This window comes from Lissotriton vulgaris, chromosome 1_1 (assembly GCF_964263255.1).
Source record: "Lissotriton vulgaris chromosome 1_1, aLisVul1.2, whole genome shotgun sequence".
In the NCBI taxonomy this organism is placed as follows: Eukaryota; Metazoa; Chordata; class Amphibia; order Caudata; family Salamandridae; genus Lissotriton; species Lissotriton vulgaris.
In genome coordinates, this window is record NC_141685.1 from 227,639,627 (window position 1) to 227,667,425 (window position 27,799).

Sequence of the window (27,799 nt, forward strand, 5' to 3'; positions counted from 1 at the left end):
GGCAAGCAAAGGGGCAAGACTCATGGACAGGGCGCTGCAACGGACCTGCAGTCCACGGGCTCCAAGGACCCTCTGGCCTCCTCCAACATGGACATCATTCCGCGGACAGGGAAAAGGTCCCAGGACGCAAAGTTGGACCTTATCCTTAATGAGATACGAGCGACTCGCGAAGCCCTGGAATCGCGTATAGACAATATGGCGACTGGCCTGTCACTACTAAGGGCAGACCATAACAAATTGGCGGAACGAGTGGCGGAGCAGAAGATAGCACTGAATGACCTAGTGCCACAGCAGACGGAGCATTCCACAAGGCTAGAGGGAGTCGAGAAACAGCTTAAACATCTCTGGGATAGGGTGGATGAGGCAGAAGGACGTGCGCGCCGAAACAACGTCCGCATCTTAGGTATTCCGGAGAGAAGTGAGGGGAGGGACCCCACCCAATTCGTTGAGGACTGGCTACGGAAACTGGTGGGCCAAGAAGATCTCACTGCTCTGTACAGCGTTGAGAGGGCACATCGGATGCCTCCTCGGCCCCCCAAACCAGGGGCGCCCCCTCGTCCCCTAATCGCGCGCCTCCTTCATTTCAGAGACCGGGACACTGTGTTGCGGGCGGCCAGGGAGAAAGCACCGATACGATTTGAAGATAAAAACATTTCAGTCTATCCTGATTTCACGCCCACTGTAGAGCGCGCCAGATCCACATTCATGGGTGTCAAACGCAGGTTAAGAGACAGAAACATGAAGTATGCGCTGCTGTTCCCTGCTCGGCTCAAAATCCTGCACGACAACAAATCCCACTTCTTCGACTCACCAGAAGAGGCGGAGGAATGGATGGAGGTCACTCTGACACCGCCGACCACACAGGACCCATTCGGGGAGCACCAGGAAGGCGGCCGCAACGAAAGCGGAGATACACCGGACAGACGGCGCAACATTCCCGACCCGGGACTCCACTCTTCCCATGGACCCTCTGTGAAGACGCATCCCCCTGATGCTCGGATGGCAAGCCACCCATCGTCATCTCACCGGCAGCGGCTCACGGAGGAGGCACTAGCAGCACACGACGCCCAAGCACTCATCGAAAGGCACTCCGCCACCACTGACACACATACAGAGGTGTCTGGCTCAATGGACAGCTTGCCGCTGTTCCCGAAAATTACAGCCCAAATGGCGGAGGAGTTCTGATTTGCTGAAAATATGATCCCCTCCAGGTGGTAATGTATACTTGAACTTCCCCCCCCCTCCCCCTCCTTTCGCATGTGGTGGGTTGCAGGGGGAACCCACTTTGTTGAGGACTACCGAGCCCATGCAGACCGTTCAATGACAGTCGACAGAGGCCTGTCACCCCCCGGTATGCACACGGACTCCAATGACTTGTGCCCACGTTGGGCACCACAGTTTGGATCCCGGGCACGTTGGCTTGGGGACCTTTTTGTTAAGGGGTTATTTGTTTTCACGACACACTCACCTTATCTCAACGCAGAACTGACATGGGGCCTAGGGCGTTTCACTGGGTCGCACCACATGGATGGATATGGGGCCACTTAATAATTACCACCTGTGCACCTGGAATGTGCGTGGCATGGGAGCAGTCCAGAAACGCCATAGAATTTTGGCCCAGCTTAACCGCAGGGGAACCCAGATTGCATGCCTGCAAGAGACACATTTGAACGCCTCTGAAGCTGTGAAGCTGCGCAAGAAATGGAGGGGACAATTATTTGCCACCTCCTATTCTGCGTTTTCAAGGGGGGCAGTGATTTGGTTCCGTGGCTCTGTCCCCTTTCAGATGTTAGAGCATAGAATCGATAAAGAGGGCCGATATGTATTTGTGCGGGGGCTGTTAGAAGGGGATGCTGTTGTATTTGGGTGTGTTTACTCGCCGAACTCTAATCAATCGGAGTTCTTGTTAACGGTGAATGGGGTGCTGACGGAATGGGCTGATCATTGTTGGTTTATTGGGGGTGATTTTAATGCTGTGCTTGATGTTACGCTGGATAGGTCACATCCCCCTTTACAGGCGACTGAGAGTAGGAAACAAGCGGATGCTCTTAATCGATGGGCTGAGGGTTGGGACCTGACTGATGCATGGCGCAGTACACACTCACAAGAGAGGGAATATACCTTTTTCTCCCCACCACACCAGCTTCATACTAGAATTGACCACATTTTCTGTTCCCGATCCGTAGCAGATATAATTGTTCAGGCCCAACACATGGGGAAAACTCTGTCCGATCACAGCTCTGTAGAACTCACATGGCAGTGGGGCAGGCGACTAGCCCCCATCCCCACTTGGAGACTGTCCCCAGATCTCCTTGAAGACTCAGTATTCCGGGCCTCCCTGTCCGACACTATAGTAACATATTTCTCCACAAACATGAACACGGCCAGCACCCGTCAAGTGGAGTGGGACGCATTTAAGGTCTGTCTTAGGGGGGCAGCCATGGCCGCTGGAATGAGCAGGAAAAGGGAGATAATTAATCAACTAAAGGAGGTGGAGGGCTCCCTAGCTTCCCTAGAGAATGAGGCTGCCGGCACACATGCACCCTTCACACCACTACAGGAGGCTCACATTCGACACGCAGAGCTACTGGAAGACCTGAGGCTCCTAGACTATAGGGAATATACGAACAGGCAGCATGCACAAGCGGATAGAGCTGGCCCCCTCCTAGCCCGCATATTACGGGACTCCCCAGTGAGCCACCCCATTCTGAGAATCTTGGACCAAGCAGGAAATCCAGTCACCACCCAGGTCGGGATCAACACTGCGTTCAGGGAATACTACACAACGCTGTACAGTCCCCCACAGCCCCTTCCCGAGGTTGCATTCGAGGCCTTTACGAGGGACTTGGCCCTGCCTCGACTTACAGACGGGCAGGTCAAAGACCTTCAGCGCACCATTACCATAGCTGAAATCAGACAGGCAATACGCGCCCTTCCTAAGGGTAAGACCCCTGGGACAGATGGCCTACCAGCCGACTTTTATGCAACATACATAGACCTACTAGCCCCACGGTTACACGCTATTTACTTGGAAGCACTGCGGACAGCCACCCTACCGCAATCGTCTATGCAGGCGTTAATCACGTCCCTTTTGAAGCCTAATAAAGAAGGGCTTCAGATGGCTGACTATAGACCCCTGTCCCTTCTCAATACTGACTCCAAGATATTGAGCAAGGTGCTGGCATCAAGGCTCGTGCAATATGTACCTCAGCTGGTCCACTCGGACCAATGTGGTTTTGTCCCGGGCCGCAATACAGCAATGAACCTCAGGCGACTAGCCCAGCTCATGCTCTGTGACCGCGAGGACACGAGCTCCGAAGGCTGCATCTCCCTGGACTTGAAACAAGCATTTGATTCCCTCAGATGGGATTACACGCTGTCGAAATTTGGGATACCCCCCGAATTCCTCGCCTGGGTCAGATTGCTGTATACAGCTCCCACAGCTAGAGTGCGCACCTCAGGTCATATATCAGTTCCCATAGCTATCGCCCGGGGCACCAGGCAGGGCTGCCCACTTTCCCCTATCCTATTTGTCCTTGCCCTTGAGCCGATGCTCTGTAAACTCCGACACATGGCCCCCCGGTTTGGCATTCTGCGACATGGGACGGCACATATAGTGTCCGCTTATGCGGATGATATTATCTTATATTTCCGGGACTTGAGGAGTGACTTGAGCCCTGTTGCCCAGGTATTTGAGGTCTTTAGGTCGATCTCAGGCCTGACCATAAGCGAATCCAAATCATATGGCTTCACATTTGCAGCGACTGGTCTGACTACTCCACTACCCTTCGCCCCCCATGAGTTCCAGATAGCTGAAACCACCTTCAGATATCTGGGGATGCAGATTTATAGGGAAGCAGACCAGATGATCGACGGTAACCTTGGGAGGGCCATCAGAGCACTGAAGTCGCAGATACAATTTTGGCTCACACTACACTCTCTATACCCGGCAGAGTGGCGATATCCAAGATGGTGATGCTCCCCCGCCTTCTCTACCACTTCACTAACTTGCCACACCTGATCCCGGCAGCAACCTTTAAGACCCTAGACACTCTACTCACCGAACTTGTGTGGGGGCACGGCCGCAGGCGTATAGGTCTGTCCAAGCTGCAGCTCCCCTCTGAAGCCGGTGGCATGGGTTTGCCTGATTTTAGGGCCTATAACTATGCGTGTCAACTGCAATGGCTGGCCTTCTGGGTAGCGGGTCGCAATCTTCAGGAGATTAACATGACGGATAGGGATCATGCATTGGGGAGAATACACACGTTACTCTTGCCCAACTCGGTTATACCGAGGGATGTCCCGCCTCTCCTCAAACTGGCGATAACTTACTGGCGGAAGGCGTTAAAGTACACGTCCCCTGGGTCGTCCTATGCCCCCACGATCCCGCTCTTGGGTATCCCACTGGCCACGGGGACTCTGTCGGCGGACTCGCTGGAACAATGGCATGATGCCGGAGTGTCGCACGTGGGTGACCTGTTCGCGGAAGAGCACCTACTGTCCTTTGCAGACTTTAGAACTACCCACGGAGTCCCTGGAGGCACCTTCCTGCTACACTCTGGCCTTCGCCACTATATCACACATAAGTGGTCCCCTAGGGGCATAGAACCAGCTACAAACCCTCTCATCACCATGCACTACCTGATGGGCATGGGCGCCCACCTTACAAGGCGGCTCACTGCTAGCATTAAGAAGGGGAGGGCTTTCGATCTGTCACCACTCCGGGCAGCATGGGAAGTGGACATTGGTAGGCCCCTGAGGGATAAGGAGTGGGAACGTATCCTTCAGTTTCCCAAAAAAGTAGCTAGGAACCCCAAGTTTAAGTTTATTCAGTCGATGCTTCTACACAGAGCCTACCTGACCCCACGCCGCATACACATGATGTTTCCTGATGCGAAGAGTAATTGCCCCCGATGTGACACAGAGAACGCAACACTAATACACATGCTTTGGCAATGCCCCAAACTAGGATACTACTGGACCACGGTCCATGAATCGCTCCAGGAAGTAGGTGCTTTGACCCGATCTCCAACACTGGAAGACACGTTACTGGGGTTGGGGCCCTCACAGCGCACTAGAACCGTGGCGACACGTTTCGCGGACCTGGCCCTGTTGCTGGCGAAGCGTGCCATCACGATGAGGTGGAAGTCAGCCAGACCTCCCGACCTGGAGTTGTGGAGGGCGGAAGTGGTGCGATGGGGTAAGGCAGAGGGAGTTGCACTACAGAGGGAGGAATACAGGGGTCTGAGGAAAACGCCAATTTCACTGGACTGGTATACCATATTAGGTATGTTTGAAACTGGGAGAGACGGGGAAGACGAGGGTGCAAGTGCCTCTTCGAATGCACGATAAATGGGTCCTTGGCTGGACCAACATGCACTGTCACTAACCGTGGTGCGCTAGGGAGAGGTGCGAGTAGTCCCCCAATTTACACTCGCTGTATTGGTCTTGTCCCACCTATGTGTACAGTCGAATGGAGCCATATGTTGTGATTCTCTATGTGCCCCAGTCTAATGATTGCTCAATTATATGTTTTTGTGAGAGTGTCGGATGGGTTTGTTTAGGGCGGGGGGAGGGATAGTTTTGACAGGGGTTTGTATAAACTGTGACGGTTACTGTCACCAACAAAATGAGAAATTAAGACAACTATGCAATTATATGTTCTAAGCAACCTTATGTAAGTATTACTCTGTTTCCCTCCGGGACTGGAAATTTCTGTGACTGCTTTACCTACTATGCTAATAAACAGATTTTCAAAAAAAAAATGTTATGTCTCTGGATGAAACAGCTTTGATTGGAGTCCACCAGCTCTGGGAGGATCTGTGGATATCGTTCAGCTAGAATCTTGCATAGGCATTTATAATCCACCCGAGAATAACAGTGGGTCTGTAAGAAGTTAATTATGTGGGGTCCCTGTCTGGCTTGGGGTGAGAGACCAAGATGGACTCATGAAGAGATGCGGGAAGCTCCCCACGACCTAGCGCTGCTCCGTACATCTCGGCCAGGTGGGGTGCCAAAAGTGATGAGAAAGTGATGTAATATTCAAGGGGTAGGCAATATAAGCCTGGTGCTATGTTCGGGGTGAGGTCACGGATGGCAATTTTAAGTCGGCTGGAATGATATCGGCGTCCAAAGAGAGATGTGTGGGGTTGAGATGTGAGGAAGAACAATGTTAACCAGGAACATGTCCACATGTTCTGCCGGAGACCCTGGGGGTGTCCGATAAATGGATGAGTAATACTCGTAAAATGCTGCAGTATACTAGCCTGGTTACGGGATGTAATGCCTGCAAGATCGCCAATTCCGTCATGAAAAAAGTGACTGACTCTTGCTGTACTAAACACGCCAGAAGTCTGCCAGGGTTTTTGCCTTCCTGATGGGCTTTAGCTGTGTGTGCTGTAAAGTTATAGCGGCATACGTTTACAAGGAGGGCATTGCATGCAGTTTTTGCATCTACTGGCTATGGGGCAAGCATGGGATCAGCATCTATTGCTTTAGCTAAGGCAGTTAGGGCCCACTTAGCTGCCTCTATGTCTCTCTCCAAGGTCCTGCGGACTCCTGCTATCTCATGGATAAAGGCTTCCCTCGCGAACACCTCGAAGGTGTCCCATTCCAGCATCCTAGTGGACGCAGATTGTGGTTTTCAGCAGAATCCTGCAGGGTGCATACACCCTGCTCTTCCTGGAACACTGGGCCCTCAAGACAGTTTTGCAACATTTTCCAAGTGGGTATGGGACTCGGGGGCGGAGGGAGAGCATTTGAGCTCCATTACGTGGCTGGTATAATCAGAGACTATTCATTCCAGATAGTCTGCATGCTGAATAAGGGGTACCAGCCCATGGGTGCCAAGGAAGCGGCCGAGCAGCATGTGCAGCCTATGCATAATTGAATGGAAAGAGTAAAGCTGAGATGTAGGGTGTCAGGAACACCATGTGTCTATAAGCACCCAGTGCCGTATACAGGTTTGAAAACGATCCACTTGTGCATGTTGAGGGGAGCATGGCAGAGGAGGATAAAATCTATCCAGGATTAAGTCAAGCGTGCAGTTATAATTTCCACTTAACACCCATGGCGATGCGGTGCTATGGGCAAGTGCCACAGAGAGGGTATCCAGAAGGCCACCTGCTCTGTGTTGGGTGCATAAACAGTTCCCATTAGAACTGGTCGGCCATCAAGGCAGCCCTCGAGGAGGGCGTAATGGTCCTCCCTGTCTATTGATCTATTGGTTCCTGAAAGGTGAACCCAGGATAAATCCACAGCAGGGCACCACACACATACGCCAAGTAGGTTGTGCCGCAAAAAAGGCCCCCAGAGCGCCTACGCAAATGGTCCAACTCCCCAGCCATGACATGTGTCTCTTGTAGTAAAATAGCCTGCGCCAACCAGCGTTTGATATAGGAGTAGACACCACAGAACTTTTTAGCGGTATGCATGCCGTTTATGTTTAGGGTGAGGGATCAGTGATCTGTGTTGTGAGCCATATTGGTTCATATATTGTGTGGGTGCTGATGGTCTACCCTGAATCACTGGGTCCGGGCCCAAGGAACCATGACACTTATGCCAGATAAAATGTTGTGTTTGTGAAAGAAGAGATGATTAAGGGGAACTGTTTCAACTGCGGAGAGTTAAAATCCCAATGCACAGAGCTTACACAGCAGGTGGTACACCCAACTTTGATGCATCTCCTGGAAGTGATAAGTGATTTTATAATCTACCTTAAGAGTTCAAGTATAGGATCTCTTAAGCCTCCTTTGAACATGTCGAGCCTGTTGAGAGAGGAGGAAAGTCAACTTCTTCCACTACAGCATGATGGATGAGATCAGTTAGCTCCTCAGCTTATCAGGGTTGTGGGAAGGAGATCACTGCGAAAATAAATACTCAATCAACTGGAGAAATGAGATCATCTTAGGGTGACTGGGAAGGTTTTATTTTATAGAGATTTGTAAGGCTCACCTTCAACAGATATTTACATAACAGATTGCATGGAGCTCGGGACTTTGAGTTACTCTTTTGGTTAAAGCATTTTTTGAGAACAATGTCAGCTTATAGATATGTTTTGCTATCTTTTTCATATTTTTTGAGGCAGCAGAGATCAGGTAAATATTTGTTCCTTATATAACTTTAAGTATGATTTAAATGCATCAGGGAGTATGGAGGGGGCGTGGCTTGGATGCCGAGGAGGTAGGCAGCGTGAGCCCGGAGCTCCGCGCCCGATCCTGAAAATCATCCTGAATACCTGGTCGGACCCCAACGAAACTGATATAATCCCGGTATTTGACGGCGTCACGGAGGGTCCGGCGCCTGCGGCGGTCGACCCGAGGCCGTTCCCAGCCCGGGATTTGAATCTGAAAGTTTGTATCAGGCGTGAAGTCATTGAGCTAAGATGGCGGCTGTGGCCTGAAGCACGGGGACGACGGAGACACGAGTCCGGATCCCTTAATGGACTGCTGCTATTCACCGCTGAGGGGGTAGGCGGACACTTCTAGCCTCCTTCGGGGGTCTAGAGCGGACCTTTCTCGCACTACTGGGTGTGGATGGGAGCTGAGCCTTTGGTAGTGGAGGCGACAACATGGCGACAACCCAGTGACGATGGCCCCGGCCCTCTGAGCACGACTGGCGCCGGACGGCTCAATGGCCCATCGGAGACCCTAACCCCAAGAGGCAGCTTTGGCCTAAGAGTTTGGAGTGGTGTTCAAAGTGAGGAACGCAGTGGGCCTTCCTACTACTGCTGCACGGGGACTTTCCTGAGGGCGACGCCCTGTAGAGTGGGGAGCGGGTCCAGAGGCGACTTTGGAGGCCATCACTCTTTCCAGCCCAGATGGGGAAGCCGAAAGGGAAGGGGGATGGTGCGACCGATACCGAGGCTGCAGAAGGAGCGGATCGGGACCAGTCGGCTCTTCAACGTATGCAAGACCGCATCCTGGAGGCCATCGCCACCACAAAGGACGCCTTGCAGCAGGACATAGCTCAAGTGGCGACAGGCTTGGGCCTCCTGAAAGCTTAAGGACAGGGTGAAGTCTGTGGAAATCACGGGTCAAGAATTGGCCCCGAGCCACGCAGCGGTGAAGGCACAGATGGCGGATGTGATGGATCGGTTGAAGGTGCTGGAACGGAGGGCTGAGGACGCGGAAAACCGGAATAGACGCAACAACGTGCGCCTCGTAGGCCTGCCGGAAAAAATCGAAGGAGATGATATGGTGGGCTATCTCGACAACTGGCTACGGACTGAGGTGGCGCCGGAGGGATTGTCCCCCTTCTTCTCCCTTGAGCGGGCACACAGGGTGCCAGCGCGTCCGCCGGCCCCGGGCTTCCCGCCTCGCCCGGTGGTGTTCAAGTTGCTCCACTACAGGGACAGAGACTGGTTGTTGCAGAGAGTGAGGGAAGCAGGACCTTTTCAGGTGGATAACAACAGGGTCACTATGTTCCCAGATTATACGTTTGAAACTCAGAAGCTCAGGGCCAATTTCCTGTCCCTTAAGCGGGAGCTCCGTGATGAGGGCATTAAGTATTCCCTGCTCTTCCCAGCGAAGTTGAGAGTGGTGGTGGATGAACAGGCACTCTTCTTTACATCCTCGGCGGATGCCTGGGCCTGGTGGGACACCTACAAAGCGGGGACGGATGGCGCCCATGCCAGGGAGGAAGAGGCTAAAGTGGCACAACCGATCAGGAAATCTCAACGGATCCGGAAGAACCGCCGGAGGACCGGCAGGCCTTCGGTGTCACAAACGGAGACTGAGAGGCAGGCGGCCCTGCAGGCTGTGGTGAACTTATCCAACAATACCAGGAGCCAGTCCGGGAAGGGTACGGAATCGGAGGACCCAGGCACGGGGTCGGAGACGGGACTCTCGGAATTTGGAGGAGCTAGAGGCCCTATAGTGACGCCACAGACTTCGGAGGAGATCCTTGAGGCGTGATACACTGGACTGGAGGAGCGGACTTGCTGGTCGGACGCTGTGGCGTTGTGCCCGTGGAAGCGGGACACTGTTAATTGAGGTTTCGGGGCGCTATGATGTGGGGATTGTGGGGCGGAGTGTGCGGGACTGAGTTGCTTTCACGAACCTTTCGCATCGATCCGCGCCCTACTGGCCCTTATGGTCATCGCAGTGGAGACTGCGAACGCTATTGCTTTTCTTTGAGGGGTGGTTGGGTGTGCTAGTTTGGATGGGGGTACTTCCACTTGCGGGGGGACCTGTCCTGGGGGGGTGGGACTCGAGAGTAGTTGGGGTTGCTCTGGCTGTTGTTGTTGGACGGGGGGTATGTTTTTCTGTTTGGAGAGGGTGGGGGGGACAGTCCGTGGTCGAGGAGCGTGCATGGTCAATGATCTCTATTGTTCGGTCTGTGTGGGCGAAGGGGAATGGCTAATACTGGGGCTTTGAAATATGTGTCCTGGAATGTGCGGGGTATGCAATCCATGACACGTAGGCACAAAGTTCAGGCATACCTCAAGCGTAGGGGGGTGCACATAACGTTCTTGCAAGAAACGCATCTTAACAGGCAAGAAGGGATTGCGCTGCAGAGGCGGTGGAGGGGGCAGCTTTTCAACACGACGTTCTCGGCTTTTGCAAGAGGGACGCTGATTTGGATACGTGCGGGGGTCCCCTTCCAAGTCACTAAAACACTGGTGGACCCTGAGGGTAGATATGTAGCGGTGGAGGGGAGGCTGAGGGGCAGGGTAGTGTCCCTCTGTAGTGTGTATGCTCCCAATGTGGATTTACCCGCATTTTTCTCCGCACTCTCGGGTAAACTGGCGAGTTACTTGGCGGGGCCGGTGCTCCTAGGGGGGGATTTTAACTCGGTGGCGGATGTGGCTTTGGATAGGTCCCATCCCCCGCTGCGCGCGTCCCCAGCACATAGGGTGGCCAAGCGCAGGCTAGAGTGGCAGGAGAGTTGGGCTCTTACAGATGCTTGGAGGGCATTGCACCCCACCACTAGGGATTACTCCTTTCACTCGCAGTTGCATGATCTACATGTTAGACTGGACGCGTTTCTGTGTTCATCGCATGTGCTTTCCACAGTGGGGGGGGCAGAATATTTGGCCCGGACGATGTCGGACCACAATCCTTTGTTGTTGTCCCTGAACTGGATGGTGGACGTTAACTGCGTACCAACATGGCGCCTGCAACCCGACACCCTGGATGACTTGCTATTTAGGGAGGCCCTTGGAGAATGTATAGAGCGTTATTTTGAGGAGAACTGTGGTTCCGCCTCCACGAGGGCGGTGGAGTGGGATGCGTTTAAGGTGGTGGTACGAGGGCACTGTATTGGACACACGGCCGGGGCTCGCAAGACTTTGATGGATGATCTAGATAAGGCGGAAACGCGGTTGAGGGAATTGGAGAGGGGTCGCCCGAATCACCCTGAGCTACAGGAGGGGCTTAGTGGTGCAAGGGAGGAGCTGGCAGTGGAACTGGAACGGCTGCGCAGCTTTGATCATAAAGCGTACATGACGAAGGCGCATGCGGAAGGCGATAAGGCGGGGTCAATGCTGGCGTGGCTTGCCAACCCAGTCAGGCGGGGTATGCCGATCATGATGATCCAGGAAACGGGGGAGGAGCCTTGCCATACCCAAACTGGGACTCTGAACAAGTTCCGGGCGTACTATGAAGGTCTTTACAAGAGTGGAGAGACGGGGGGATGGGCGAGCTGGGCGACTTCTTGGACGGGTTACAACTGCCGAAGGTGGAAGACTCGGAGGCAGAGGAGCTGGGTCGGCCCATTACGATCGGGGAGATAGGGTGTGCAGTAAAACAGATGGCCAGAAATAAAACTCCGGGTCTCGACGGCCTCCCGATCGAGTTCTATAGTAAATATCTGGAGTACCTTGCCCCCCAGCTGCAAGCAGTCTACAACGAGGCACAATCGAGAGGTCGGCTCCCGGGCTCCATGTGTGAAGCCCTCATGATCCCGCTGTTAAAACCGGGCAGGGAGAGAGCGACATTATCCTCCTATCGTCCGTTGTCCATGCTAACGACGGACTATAAGATCCTAAGTAAAATCCTTGCGAACAGGCTGCTAATACACATGACTGGCCTTGTTCATAAGGACCAGTGCGGCTTTATCCCTACACGTAACACCACTCACAATATCCGCAGGCTTACAAGATTGATGGGGGCCGACTGGCCGGACGCTATCTCTCCATTTGTTCTCTCTATTGACATTGAGAAGGCCTTCGACAGTCTTGAATGGGGATACCTCTATGAGGTGATGTGGCGTTTCGGGCTGGGAGATGGATACATAAACTGGACCAGGGTCCTGTACACCGACGCGGTAGCTAGAGTCCGGGTTGGCACATTGATCTCGAGGCAGTACCCCGTCAGGCGAGGCACTAGACAGGGGTGCTCCCTCTTCCCTCTCTTGTTTGCCCTGGCGATGGAACCCTTCGCTGTGGATGCCAGGTCGAGCCGCCACTACGCCGGATTGTCTTATAGGGACAGGCCGCATCTCATCTCATTATACGCGGATGATCTGCTGATGTTCTTAGCAAACGCGGGCGCAGAGCTTTTAGAGGCGAGACGGCTGCTGGAGCAGTTTGGGCGAATGTCGGGCCTGAGGGTCAACTGGCCTAAATCCTGCCTATTCCCCCTGAGATTGGGAGAACCGTGCCCACTCACGGCGCAGGAACTCCGGTGGGAACCGCGCTGTTTGCATTATCTGGGAGTCTATGTCTATCACACCCCGGCGGATATGCTGGATGGCAACATCACCCGTTGTATCAATGCTCTGAGAGGGAGTATGGATTTCTGGTCCACGCTACCGCTATCCCTGGCTGGTCGGATCTCCCTGCTCAAAATGGTGGCTCTGCCCAGGCTGTTGTATTACTTCAGGACGCTCCCGGTGTGGATCCCAAGCTCTGTTTTCCGGCGCCTAAGGTCTCTGGTCATAGCGTTCTTATGGGGCACAGGGAGGAGGCGTATAGCGCTGGACACCCTAATGCGCCCCAAGGATGAGGGAGGCTTAGCGGTGCCTGATTTTGAAGGGTATTATCTGGCGGCGCAGTTGCAGGTCTTCACTCAGGAGGTCGCGAGAGTGTATAGAGGCCCTGAGGATGCAAGAGAAGAAGGTACCCCGCGACATGTGCTGGCGTACATTACATTGCATCAGAAGCTCTTAGTTAGGGACCTGACGGTGGAGGAACAGACATTCCGACTCTGCTGGAATCGGGCACGTAAACGAGCGGGGGTCCGCCTTATGTATGCTCCTGAAATCCCGTTGGGGATGGTTACGGCCCTCCCTCACGGAGGGGACTGGTCGCGCTTGCTGGGATGGGAAGAGGCGGGGATCCAAATGCTGGGCGACTTATACGAGGATGGGGTGCTGCTGCCGTTCCAGGAGCTGCAGGAGCGGTTTGACCTACCGCGGGGCGACTACTTGCTGCACGCGGCGGTCACGGGCGCCATGCAGGCTCATTGGGGGGAAGGCTTGCAGGAACCGGGCATCTCTATGGCGTGTCAATACACGATGATGGCAGCCGGGACCTTTAAGGCCGTCACCTGCTTGTACTCCAGAATGTTGTGGGAGGCCCTACAGCCTCTAGCGGCTCTGAAGGCCAAGTGGGAGTTGGACCTCCAACTGGAGATCCCTGATACGACCTTGGGCCAGCTGTTGCGACGAGCATGGAAAAGTTCGAGAAACGCCAGGTTTCAGTTAATCCATTTTTACGTCATTCATAGGGCATACCTCACGCCGGGGAAAATACGACAATACTTTGGGGTGGAACAAGCTGCCTGCCCCAGGTGCAACACAGTTGGTGCAGACTTGGGTCACATGTTATGGGATTGCCCTGCCTTGGGGGATTATTGGCAGGAGATTGGGAAGGCCCTCAACAATGCAACAGATAGAGACATTCAGTACACGAAAGCAGTGGGGGTCCTCCATTGGTTTCCGCACACGCCTAAAAATAAGAATACCAGCAAATTCATAGACTTACGGATAATTCTGGCTAAGCGGGAGATAACGAGAAATTGGAAATCGAGGACGGGGCCCACGTACAAAAGATGGTATGGTGAATGCTTGCGGTGGGCGGCATGTGAAAGCACCTTGAGGTACCAGGTGGCATGGAGAACGAATGATGAGAAAGCTATGGAGAGGGCGACAGCATGGGAATTGATGGTACAGGCGCTCCGAGAGGCCGCCGACGAGGAGCAAGAGGAAGTGGAGGAGCTGGGTACTGCTAACCCCGTCACCTTACCGGGGGACACACCTTAGTGAATATATGAACTTCCTAAGCCACACCAGACTTTCTTTCCAACAGTGATTTAGCACAGCGCGACCACGGGGGGGAGGTTGTTGGAATTGTTGGGCTGTTGGGGATCGAAATTTTGGGGTGGGGGTGGGGGGAAAATCACAAAAGCAACCCATCTTTTCTTTTGCAGTACTAGCGTCAGACAATGTAAGGTACCGCAAGGACTGTTAGTGGATGGAGGCCGAATTGTCCTTAATGAGGGGGCGGGCCGCCCAGCACGGGGAACGGTGAACAATGTCATTTCTTGCTCTATGTCGAATTGCATTTTGATTTTACTGTCTGTACAATTATATTGGTGATGCAATAAAAACGATGTTAAAAAAAAAAAAATCAGGGAGTATGGAATGGGTTTCAAGAAAATGTTTCCAGCTTTATTCAGTTTTCACACGTCGCAGTGTAATCTGCGGCATCAGTTGACAAGGCTGAAGTCGATGGCACTGACGTTGGTGAACAGGGCTGCAATGTGAGACGGGGTGATGCTTTGTTTACCTCACAAGGGGTGTACACAGGCCATGTTGCAGACAGCGTCGTGGATGCCAGTGTGGTGGGTGATCTTTGGTCAGACCAGGGCTGCGATGTGAAGCAGCGGGATGCTTTGTGTTCTCCTTGAGTGGTGTCCACAGGTCACGGTGCAGGCAGCAGCATCGGGGACGAGGTCGCATTGTCGACAGTAATGCCAGGGCGGCGATGTGAAGTAAAGCGGTGTGAAGTGCATTGCCAACAGGTCACAGTGCAAACAGTGGTTTGGTGACGGCTTTGGCAGCGATGTCAGTGAGACCAAGGTTTTGGCGCAAAGCAGGGCAATGCTCTCTGTGGTGCCTTCAGGTCACAAAGCAGGCAGCAGAGTCGTTGATGGCATCAACGTTGTTTTCCGTCTGTTGCAGCATAAAACACACAGTTCCCAGTGCTGTTGTCAGAGGAACTTGAAGTCTTTGATGTTCTTGAGACTTCCTACAAGGGGCAAGCTCAACTTCAAGTGCTTGGAGAAACTCAGGTAATAAGTTGCAGAAAGTTCAGTCCAGTCCTTTCACTGCCCAAGACAGAAGTAGCAACTGCAGGCCAACCCAGAAAAGCAATACACAGCAAAGGGGCAAATCTTCTCCTGACAGATCTTCCAGATCTTCTCCTTGGAAGATTTCCGTAGTCCAAAAGAGGTCTGAAGTTCTGGGGTCAGGGCCCTAAAACTTAAACTAGTTCTGGCCTTTGCAGTAGGCATACTTCAAATGAAGTCATTATTGCTCACAAGATCTAACTCTTTCCTCCCCTGTCCCACACACTGTCCAGGAGTTGGACACTTATTTGTGTAGAACAGATCCAGCTCTATGTGTGTGTCAGTGACAAATCCTCCCACTACTCATAGCCTAGGAAGACCTATCAGTCCGGTAATGGGATGTCACAATATGCGAGGCACACTTAAGCTCCCTTTGTGTGGCTGTCTAGCGTGAATGCAGGAGAACCCAGCTGTCAACTATATAGATGTAGATTCCACAGGCAGGCACAGAATGGGGAAGCAAGAAAATGCACACTTTCTAAAAGTGGCATTTTCACACACACAATTTAAAAATCATATTTATTAAAATCTGCATCATTAAATCCTGAGTACAGGTAACCTAAACTCCAAATTCCTTTCTCTTCCCAATTGAATGTTACTCTCCTAAAATGTTACAAGGCTGCTTCAATGATAACCTATGGGAGAAATAGCCTTTCAATAGTGAAAAATAAAATGCACAGTATTTTAATATCAGGGCAATTAAAACACATCACTATATGTCCTACCTTTCTTTTACACTGCACTGTGACAATGGAGAAAGGGAAAGTTAGGGTCTTACATGTGGGTACACTTGCCAGGTTGACATGGCTGTCAAAAAACAAGCGCACAGACACTGCAGTGGCAGGTCTGAAACAACTTTGAAAGGCTATGTGTGTGGGTAGCACAATTAGTGCTACAGACCAACAAGTAGAATTTGATACACGTGCACTTTACTATGGTCGTATTGGTAAATCAAATATGTCAATCACAGATATACTAATCAATAACCTACTTTACATTGAAAGCATATGCATTTTAGGACCAAATAGAGGTGCTAAAGTGCCCAGAGTCCTAAAAGCATCAAAATCGTTGTCAAAAATAGGAGGCAACAAAACACAAAGTCTGGGGATAAACCTTCCAAAAATGCTGGGACCAACAAGAGCCTTAATGTCATTGTTAGATACACTGATGCCCATTAGGGGTAGTCCATAGTAGTAACTCCTACCCCTCGTCCTACCTTTCATATCCATGTCACTGCCATTGATAATTATTTGCTTGGAGTAGTAGAAGAGGTTCCAGTCCTTTCCCTCCTAGCAACAAATTGTAATATGTGGTGTAGCTGTGGGAGTGACATGTGGCCAATCCTGCAAAGGGAGCAGCAGGAAGTCACATCTGACATTGGTTTGAACTGATGTTGATGATCTGATACTGAGGAAGGCTATGTCAAGGTGCACTTAATATGTTTATTTATTGAGCTTATTGACCTACAGTGTGTTGGGGAGCTTATTCTGATCACACAGCTAAAGTCTTCAACCAACTCAGTTTGCTGGTTGGGTCTCAAAGCAACCATACTAAAACATCACCCTTGCATTTGAGTGTGTGGGGAATTGTAATCTGTGCAGCATTGTCAGCTGCCTTAGCTTGTCCTGATCAGCGCCAAGAGACACTTCGGTCGCTGTTTGAGCTTTATAAACTTTTCAAATAATTTAAATCCATGAATACTTACATACACCCTCACGGAAGTATAAACAGAGATCCTCATCAGGACGACACTCCCCGATGGTCTCTTCAGGTACGCTGGATAAGTAACATCTGAGGGCTCCACCTACAGGGGTGGTGAGTGGGGAGGAGATAGGAATTGGGGATGAAGAGGAGAGGAAAGGGGAGGGAGAGGCGAGGAGAGGCGAGAGTGGAGGAAGAGAAGAGTAGGAGAGAGCAGAGGGAATGGAAGGGAAGGGAGAGGAAAGGCCAAGAATGAAGAAGGAACATGAATGAGGTGATGTGAAGGTTATGGGGGAACAAGGTGGAAATGGTGCATAGAAGAGAGAGAGAGAAAAGATACATTTTGAGTCAGAAAGCAGCAAGTTGAATGGAAATGTGCATGTGGAAAGAGAGGGACACAGGGGTGAAGACATGAGGGAAAGCAGTGGGAGAGAGAAAGAGACCAAAGTTAGATATATGTCAGACTCTGAATGAATGTGAGAATTGGAAATTAATAAAGGAAGTGTGGCAGAGAAGGGTGCCCTAGAGGATAAGGAGAAGGAAGGTTTGAAAGAAGTCAAGAACAATTTTGAAAGTTATAGAAAGAGAGACAGAGAAAATAGCATATGCAGAAGGCATTAAAATCCAATGTTCATCCAGAAGTTGTAGCCCCTCCTCCACCATACTCTTCATCCCTCCACTTGACTTTGAGTTATGAGCAAGGATAAACCCATGTTGGGAGACGGTTTGGGTGATTAACATTGAAATATACTTCTAAAGTAGCAGCATCATCGTCATTCAAAAAATACATTTTAGTTATAAACGTTGAAAAGTTGTACATAAATAAAACATATAATATCGCACATTTTGTTGTCGTAGTATTAACAACGTGCATCATAACACGAAGGTCAGAAGAAGAAAACTCCACATAAAATCAGATCAGAGCACAGTCTAGTGACAAAATCAGTCCACGTGTCATCTGAATGTTTAAAAAAATCTACTGATAGCCCCTGTGGATCTGGTGTCATAAAGAGCCCCACCCTCGTGCCCAAACATAAGTGTATGATAGGCAGTCAGTAATGATGCATTGAGCTGCACACAGCACTAAGAAAATACAATGAAGAACATCAGAAAGTGCATTCATAGTATATACTAATATATACATAAACAATATAATACAAATACTTTGAATAAAACATCAATTCAATGGCCCCAGCATATGCCAAAAATATTTTCAAATCTTTACCTTTCATCCTTCTAATCAAGCGTACAGTGTGCATAAATCTCCTCCGGCCAAAAACAATATAACGTGCAGTAGTGGTTAAAATAATCTAAGTGCTGATTGAAAAGTGTGGAAACCCAAGGTAAGACACAGAGGTCCAATCCGTATGCATTTAGGTTTCACATACATCAGACAAAAATAAGATATTTTCAACAGCATAATTAGTGCACAGTTCATACGCGGTCCCATTATCGAAGCCCTTTATCCACTCGGCTGTGTGTGGATTTTAAGGACTCCAAAACTAGTCATAAACAGGGATATAGCCAACGTTAAATGGGGATGTCCATGGGTAAGGGAATTAAAATGGTTCTCTGGGGAAGATTACTTAGTGACAGTATGAAATTATTTGTTGAACAGCTAGATGGGTTGCTGGTGAGTACCCTCAGATTACAGTCCCACAAAGTGGTTGCTGTTTGGCCTTTGGCCTGGTGGATCTCAACGGCCAGTGAAATGGCCCTAGATGGGGCTGCCTTAAAAAAAATAAAAGAAAACAGCTGACCTCTGTGTTGGGTGTGGCCTTGCTCTTCTCTTGGGGCCCGATTCAAAGAATGAATTTAAGACTCAATCCTAAATTTACTACTATTTTGGTATTCACAGAATGCACTTACTACTTTTGGCATTCATAGAATGAGCTTACTACATTTGGTATTCACAGAAGTTAGGATTTTGTCTTAAGTTTGTCTTAAGTCAGACTTAAGACAAGATTGAGTCTTAAGTTCATTCTTTGAATCGGGCCCTTGGTGTGGTCATCAAGAACGCCTGTCATCAAGCTTTGCTCCCAGATACTCTGAAAAAGCAGCATGCCTAGTATCTTATCTCTCAGTCTCATTTTCCCCTTGTAGCTCATATGTGGATTGAAGATCATTTTCTTTGATGTTTATTCCCAAACTCTTAATTATACAAAGGGATTGAAAAGAGGCCAAACCATTTTCCCGATCACGGAGATCAGGATAGTATCGTCGGCGATCAATAACTGTGGAACAGTTAGACCATTTAACTTAGGCGAACCATTGACGCAGCCATTCAGATAGTCAATGGCTTCATTTATATATAATGAAAAAAGGAGTAGATGCCTGAACAAACCATTGTCTCCTCCCCTTCCACAGAGTACAGTTGTGCAAAATGAGGCTCCCACTTTGGCAGTTCAATGTGATGTACGTTGTGCTATAATCCTTATTACTCCCACGGGCAATAATGTACCAAAATAATGGCATGCCCCTACGTTTAGCGGCCTCAAGCAACTCCAACCAGTTATCTTAGTCCAAGTTGGTATTGCCAGAGTGCAGGATCTTGTAGTAATTGTTTCTAGCAAGTTTCACTTCTTCAAGAATTGCTTTATTTATTGTAGATTCTACCTTATTGCACTCTTGGGTGAATCATGGAGAGGTTCCAATATTTCTGGAGATCTTTGGATAATTACATTTCCAAAAAAGTTCCTTTAATTCAGCGCATATTTGATTGTGAAGCGTAACTAATGGGATATGGTTGACTAGACAATTAATATAAGGTTAAAAAAGATTGGAAAAGCTGTGGTACATTAAAGCTTTCTGCAATTTTAGGCTACTTGACAAACCTATAGTTATTCCGAACCTGAATGACAGGATGAACAATCCTAGAGAAATCTAATGATCCTTCTAACATGGGATAAGACAACAGCAAATTCAATAGTTAGGGCCATATGTATCACAATGTTCTTTTGCGATTCTCAAATAGCGTTTTTTGGCAAATCCCTATTTGAGAATCGCAAAACGCTATGTTTGTAGGATTTGCAAATAATTTTGCGAATCCTACATATTCCTTAATTGCGAATCTCAAATTGTGATTCGCAATTAAGGAATACCTCCCCATTTGCTATTCTCAACTAGAGAATCGCAAATTGAGAATGCAATTTTAGGGTGCCAGGGTGTCACAATGACACCCTGTTGCACCCGTGAAATGTGCATGTGTGCATATTTGGTGCACATACATGCCCTACATGACACTTTAAAAAATGCTAAAAGTGAATTTTTCAAAGAAATCGCAAATTACCACCAACTTGTAGTTGGTGGTAATCTGCGATTCCTTAAGGCCAAATTGCACTTTTCTGTGCTTCTTACATTGCATTTAAGGAATCGCAAATTGTGTTTCCTTAAATGCAATTGCAAAATAGGGAATCACAAATTTTGCGATTGCTTATTTTGCAAGGCTGGTTTTCGTTAATAAATATCACTAAGCCCCATTGCGATCGCAAACGCTGACATTCTGCGAATTTTGGAATTTACAATCGCAATTTGGAATGAAACTTATGGCCCAAAGTAATCACTTTTGGGCCTAGCGTCAACTTTTAAAACAATCAATTTATGCCATATAGAAATAGCCAATAAAATATAATCTAACGGACTATAACACACACCTCTGGTAAATGTGGGTTATCTATGTTGGTCAGACAATGACCTTCCGTTACAGGCGCACAGGCCATGTAGCAAAGTTACAGAAAGTAATTGACTGGCTTTGAAGATATGGAGAACGCATGAGGTGGAGTTAGCAATAGGAATACCCCTCTGCTCATCTTCTTCATCTGTTAATAGTTTGATACATTCAAGTGGTTTGGAAGTTAATAGAAAATCACCTCCTGTAAGGCAAGTGGGCTTAATGACAATATTGGTAAATAATGATCCAAAGTTACAGGAACAGGAGACATCCTATGATTTAGTAAGGGGTAATTACACAGAATACATATATTTAAAGTTTCTTGCCCACTCTCCACTAGAGATGAACCCAAAATGTCTTTGCAGACAAGTGATAGATATGTATATTTTGTAAAGATCTAAAACCAGATTGATAATCCTTCAGATCTTCTACCAGAGGTGAAAAGCTCAGCTGAGGATAAAAAAGGGGCGTAGTCTGGGCAGAATGCTGATTGCATTAGCCAAGACTCTTGAAAAAGTCATGTGTGGAAACCATTCACGTAAGTGAGCCAGTCCGGGTCATTTAATTTAGTTTGAAGACCAGACATGCTCCAGCAAAGAGCTCTTACAGGGAAGGATTCGCCCAATTCTGTAATAGTGGTAAAACTTGTATTCTGGGCAGAGTGTAAAGTTACTCTGGCTGGAGTTGGGCCCATCTGAAATTTGAAGTGCTGTTTGAGTACTCGATCAGATTATTATCCGGGTAAATGGGGAAGGGTATTGTTTTAAAATGACTGGGGTCGGGGATAGGATCAGCTACTCAGATAAGACATTCCTTGCTCCTGTGTCTCCTGATGTTATTCTTGACAAGTCGATCCATATTGTTTAGGCTCTCCAGCGGAGCAAACATTGGTATATTCTTTCAGACTCTTGGACTGATTGCCTTTCTCTATGCAGGAGGTTGGATAAAAACAAGCGGTAAGACACCAATATTTGATCTTAGCTGCAGGCTATTCCCATATTGATTTAAAATGTAACATGCCAAATCAGGATGTTTACAATTAATAAGATGGAATATTGCAATTATAACTACACATGGGTAAGCATCAGGTGGCAACTTAATGATGTCACATGACTTTTTCCTTAGTGGCCTAACTGTAACAGTGGTTTCTCAACCCCCTCTCCCCCCCTCCCCGCACGCCCTTAACAGTGCCCCCTCCCTGATTGCTAACACTACTGCTAGGTTCGTACTCTGCCTGCACCTTGAAAACTATGTGTACAGAAGGGGAGCTCTGTACGAAGAACAGCCTCTACTGAACCCCCTCAAGAGCCAGACCAGAAAAGGGAGACAAGTGGGACAGGACAAACAGGAAGATGAAATGGAGTGGGAAGGATTTGATAAACCCCCCTCTACACCCAAGAGGTCCTCCCCTAGGGCAGAACGTTTATCCAATTCTTTCTCCAGCACTCCTGTGCACGCAAATAGAAGGATAAAGGAAGTTTCCAGCAGAGATGTAAGACCAGATTGTAACACATCCCAGTGCTTCTCCATTTCACTCTTAGACACACCACAAGTACAGGATGAAATGCCTGATGTTAGCTGGGTGGTACAAAAGGGGGTGGTGATGGACGAAGCATCTGAATCAATCAAACACTCACACCCAGTCAAAAGATCTGGGTTTAATCCATCACCGTTCTTTAGCCCACTCTGCCACACCAGTTCAGACATGGCTATATGCAAATCAGTCTGACCCTGTGCCTCATGGGAACAGTCCAGCCTGAACTGCCAAGCCATGCCTTCCCTGGACCGGAAACAAGCATCCTGGGACCGGTTTCTGGCATTCCAGCCGTCTTCAGCCCGGCTTGCTTGAACCCAGTGGCATGGGTGGCGCTCATGCGATGCAGATTAAAGGCGGCACTTGAGGTTCCTCCGTCCACCCTTTTCTCTTTCTCTTTGCTGATGACTGCCTGCCCCACAGACTGTCGTCGGAATCCTGCCTGGGGTGCAGGCTGCAGCTGGAGGACTATCCTGCTGAGTATCGCACTCGGTACTCACATACTGAGCAGTGGGGCTGCGGGTGTCAGTGATCACAGCCAGTGAGCAGTGACCAGCCGGAGTCAGAGTGACGACAGGCTTGCATGAGTCTGAGAGGTTAGCAGAGGTGAGATGGGCAAAGGAAGTTCTGCTGAGTCCAATGTCAATCATCTCTCAGCCAAGTCAATTTCTCTGTGATTACTCCAATGGCTCAGACGAGAAATGTATCCAACGTGATCCCCGGGGAATCCAAGGGTTTGCCATGTGATATGAGTTTCCTTGTGCCCATTTTGCCAGATGGTGATGACAAATGTTCGGGTGCCAAGTACCAGGTGGGGCAAACCTTCTTATAATTAAAGAGGTGCAGAGGAGCTATTGCCAGACAAATAGTAGACCTGACACATGGGTGTTTAGGTATCAAGCGAGTAATCAACAAGTGACAGGTAACACCATCTGCACAAACCGCACCGGCCATTGCTGACTGCTTCCCTGCAACACAGGGGCCCCCTGTGCCTAGAAGCGCTGCTCAGCCAGCTTCTGATCCCTGTAGATTGTACCCTGGGACTTATGCCTTCATCTTTTATCCTTTGGGCTTGCATCTTGCAACTGAGGAAGGAGATTCCTCTTCCTCTCCCCCTCCTGTATACTAGTGATGGCAGTTGCCGGCGGTTCTTAGAGGGTAAATGTTGTAAATAGATGATCCTTGAGCCAGGTATACAAAACAGGATGAGTTTATTTGAGTTTAGTTCCAGGTTAGGTTCATTATAAGAAGGTAGTTTTGTCTTTGATTTTTTTCATTTTTAAATGTAATATAACATTGTTTATAAATGTGTTTTTGTAAATGTGGTGTTCTGTAAACGGAAGGTTTCTTTTCTAAGACATGAAAAAAATACTTATTTTCTTCGCTAATCTAAATAATTTAAAATAAGCTAAATAAAGCAATAAGACCCCTAGAATTGATGGTCTAGGGTATTCTCTTCTTAAAGTGTGCAAACTAGTCCTTCTGGACGCATTCTTTTCTCTTGCATTGTGTTCCATGACACCTTTGAGAATCGTCCGTAATCTATACACCGAATGCACCATTCTTTGTTTTGTCACTAATCCCATTCAACGGCTGCTGGATGAGTTTGCGACACTTCTTTAGTTTTGTAATAGTGATAATGTACATGGTGATTTCGTTTGGTCATCTTTTAGACAAGTCCACTTACATCCATGTTCTGGATAGAATGTTGGCTTCTGCCTAAACAGTTGATACCATGTCTTCCGGCAAACACTTATTTGCCTAGTATAGCCCTTATCCTCTCCAGTCATTTTAGATATGGTCATCTGTTCATGTGCCGTAGGGGCAGATTCTGGAGCTTTCCCTCTGAAGCCTTGCTCGATTCAGAAGTAAAAAGTGGGATCCATGTAACTATGTAGAGCATCTAGAATAGAAAGTTTTTTCTATTCTAGGGATCCCAGTGCAAGGGTTTCTCTCCCCCACCCATATAATTTTCATTAGGTGAAAGAACAGAGGATTCAGCTGTAAATGGCACTCTTGAGGTCTGGCTATGGACAGCTTCATCTGTTAGTCAGACCTCATGTCAAAAGCACAGAGAATGGGCTTTGGGTCAGCTCCCATCACAAGTGCCTTGTTCGGGTCAGCATTGTTCATGTTGTAGAGGCTGTCCCAGAACAGTATTCAGCAGCTACTTGTATAGTTGGCACCTGTGATAAACTATTACCAAGCACACTAGATAGTTTTCTCAACATGGTTACAGCACTTCTACAATTAGTTCAACAGCTGTGAGTTGTTTTGTAAACACTCAATGTGAAATATGAATTTAGATTTAAGCCGAAACGGATTGGTTTGGGGCTAGAAGCAGAGAGCCGGATCCAACCAAACACTCAGATTTTTAACTGTCTGCTTAGGTAAAGATGGGGAACCAAGGACAAAAGGCCACCCTTTCTCACTCCTCAAATGAGTGTTTTTCCCCACCAGCAGGATTTCTGATTTGGTGGTGTTAAGTTGGAGGCAGTTCGATGTCATCCAGTCCTCAACCACTGTTAAATCTCATTTGAACTTAGCGGCATTCCGAGGTAGGTTGTCAGATAAGGAGATCATTAACTGTGTATCATCCGCGTAGGAGACCACAGTCAGAACCCTATCTTTTGCTACCATTGTCAGAGGTTGGATATAGATATTAAAATCGGCCGGACTCAAGGCAGAGCCCTGCGGAACGCCTTGGTGCACAATGTGCGTCTGATAACAGAAACGGGGAGGCAATCACTAGAAGGGATCTATCCGAACGAGGAGAGCCACCCCAAGTTTAGGCCACTGATACCAATGTCCTCTAGGCATTGCATAACAATCTAGTGGGACACAGTGTCAAAAGCAGCTCTTAAGTCCAATAAAACCAAAGCAGAAGTGCCTCCAGAGTCAAGAGAGTAACACACATGTTCCATGATGGCTAGAGTGCCGATTCTGTACTATGATACAGAAGGAAACCTTTCTGGGAAAGATACCGAGCGGAATGATACCCTTACCAAATGGGTGACAGTTCCATGTCAATCCACAAGACCACGAGATCCAGACTCCTCTACTCTTTTTCCACAGGGACGCGGTCAGAGCTACAACTCGGAAGTCCCGCCTTCGCGAACCGGAAGAGGATGCTCGGGACCAATAATAGGAGAGTGAAATGAGTGTGACGGAGAGGAAGAACGCGGGAAAGAAGGCGGAAAAGATACTATCAGGAAAGAAGACGCGGGACCCGGTTCGAAGAAAGAAGACGCGGGACCCGACCTACGGAAGGAAGACGTGGGACCCGGTTTGCGGAGAGAAGACGCGGGACCCGACACAGAGAAGACCTGGATGCCGGAGAATACTGAGGACGGTGAAGATGATTGGTCCGAGGACTGGTGGTGTCCGGAAGTGGCTGGGGAGCGGCCGTGACTCAGAAGAGTTATGGCGGAGCCAGGTGAGTGTTTGTGGCTTGGGGTAACCGGGAGAGGGCGGGGGAAGAAGAGGGTGGGGAAATATTGGGGCAGAAGCATATAACAGAGGGGCAATAGTGTTAAATCCCTTTTTGTGACCAAATACGCCCGTGGACAAATTACCCGTACTTTAAAACTTGAACGAGTGTGCACCGTTTCTTTTCACGACTTAGGCACTTAAACTCAACTCCTGCTAAGGAGATTTATCGTTTTTCCTTTCCCCGACTTCGTTCTTCCTCTTTCCTTTCTTCATCCTTAGCTGTTGGAACTCTCGAGGCACCGTAACAAATCTAGTGCACCACGGTGTGGTGATGGGAGTATGCCCCTAAATAGTGCCATATAACATTCTGATAGCTCCTTTTCCTCTCTTTATCCTCCTATGAGCCTCCGGGGTGACCACCACGGTCAAGGACAACCAGAAAGCAGGACAACACCTTTATCCTCACCAGACCATTCCAGTTCACGGGATTCATCGGATGAAGAGGAAGATCATCCAGTAACTTTATCTCAACAATCTATATCTCAGACTTTTGTTAATAAATCATCTTTTAAACCTTTACTTAAGCCTCCACGTCTGTTCATCAAACCTGCCCTCCCACAAGATTGTTAGTGTCAATGTAGCTAGAGAGGATGGAACTGATATGGGCTTCGGTGATTTTTGGCAGTCAAAGGGAGGAGGGAGATAGGATGGAAATTTACAGTCTTGCAGTCATCCATTGTGGGTTTCTTGAGGAGAGCGATCATTTTGACATGTTTCCAGGCCGTGGGAACCACAGCAGAGGTTAGGGACATATTTATGAGGTCACAGAACACAGGCAATAACTGCGGTAAAAAAGCCTTAAATTGGTCGAGTTTAAGGGGATCAGCCGGAGATCCAGATTTGAGTGTGTTGCAGATAGACCACATGACATCATGGGAAAGCTCCGGAAAAGCAATAAGTGATTGACGGCCAAGGGATAAGGCCGACCTATGGGGGCGCTATATGAGAGAATTTTGGTAGATATCTTACACCATTTTAACCCCTTCCATGCTCATGACGAGCTCAGCTCGTCATGAGGCACAGTTGAGCTGTGCTGATGACGAGCTGAGCTCGTCATGAATATAGCAGAATGGCAATTTCCAGCACAGGGGAAAAATAACCACAGCAGCGATGTGGTTAATTAAAAAAAAGGCAGCATGGGTCTCACATTGCTTGTTGGAAGTGAGAGGCTATGAGGTAGGTTGCCCAGATTTTTTAAGATCCTTGAGTAGGGAAAATATACATTTAGTAGATTGCTACTGTTTTTAATTTTCTCCGTAAAAAATCGGCTCTCATATTCAAGATGGACTTGTGGTATTGTTAATGCATGCTCAATTTTGTAGTTTCAAGATAGGGTTGTACTGTTTTCTCAAAGCCCTTTCCAGGGCTTTACATGCCCTCCTAACCTGGTCTAGTTCATCATTGTACCACGGGAAAATTGTGTTCTACGGCTGTGGGTCATCTTCGCAGGGATCAAAGTGTTGCATGTGTGTGAGAGCCCTGCAGGTGATGAAATCATTAAGAGAAATTTTGAATAAATGTCGAATTTTTTAATAGTTTAATTGGATCATACACATCATAAGACACTCTGTCCCAAACTATTCCTTCAGGAACTGGAACTGCTGTAATTTTCACTAAGGACATGTTCCTTTGTTCATGGTGTGAAGATGCATGTGGTTTCAGGACCAAGTTCACATGTTGTACTGCAACGCATTCTGGGAGATAATGCCCAGGATGACTAGGAACAGTAGACCAATTGCAATCCAAAGCTGGAGACAGGGAAAGTTTTTAGGAAGGTGAGTAACCCAATATACCCTTGCGGGCTCGGGCAGAGTTTAGTGTAAAATGAAGTGGCCAGCAAGGGATTTAATTTTGTGAAGTTTCAGCACTGGTTAGGACTTGTTGAAGGGTAATCAAAGTACCTAAATCTGAGTTCAATCAGAGGCTGTTCAATTAGATTAAAAAGTTTCTGACAATGAGAAACAAAGGATGTTACCACACTAACATCATGGGTACAATAAATGAATAATAAAACATGAAACCAGGATAGTTTGTTTGTCTGAAAAGTTATTATTTCGAATTCAAGACAAAGAAAAGTTCTGTACAAAAAATGAACAATAACATAAAACA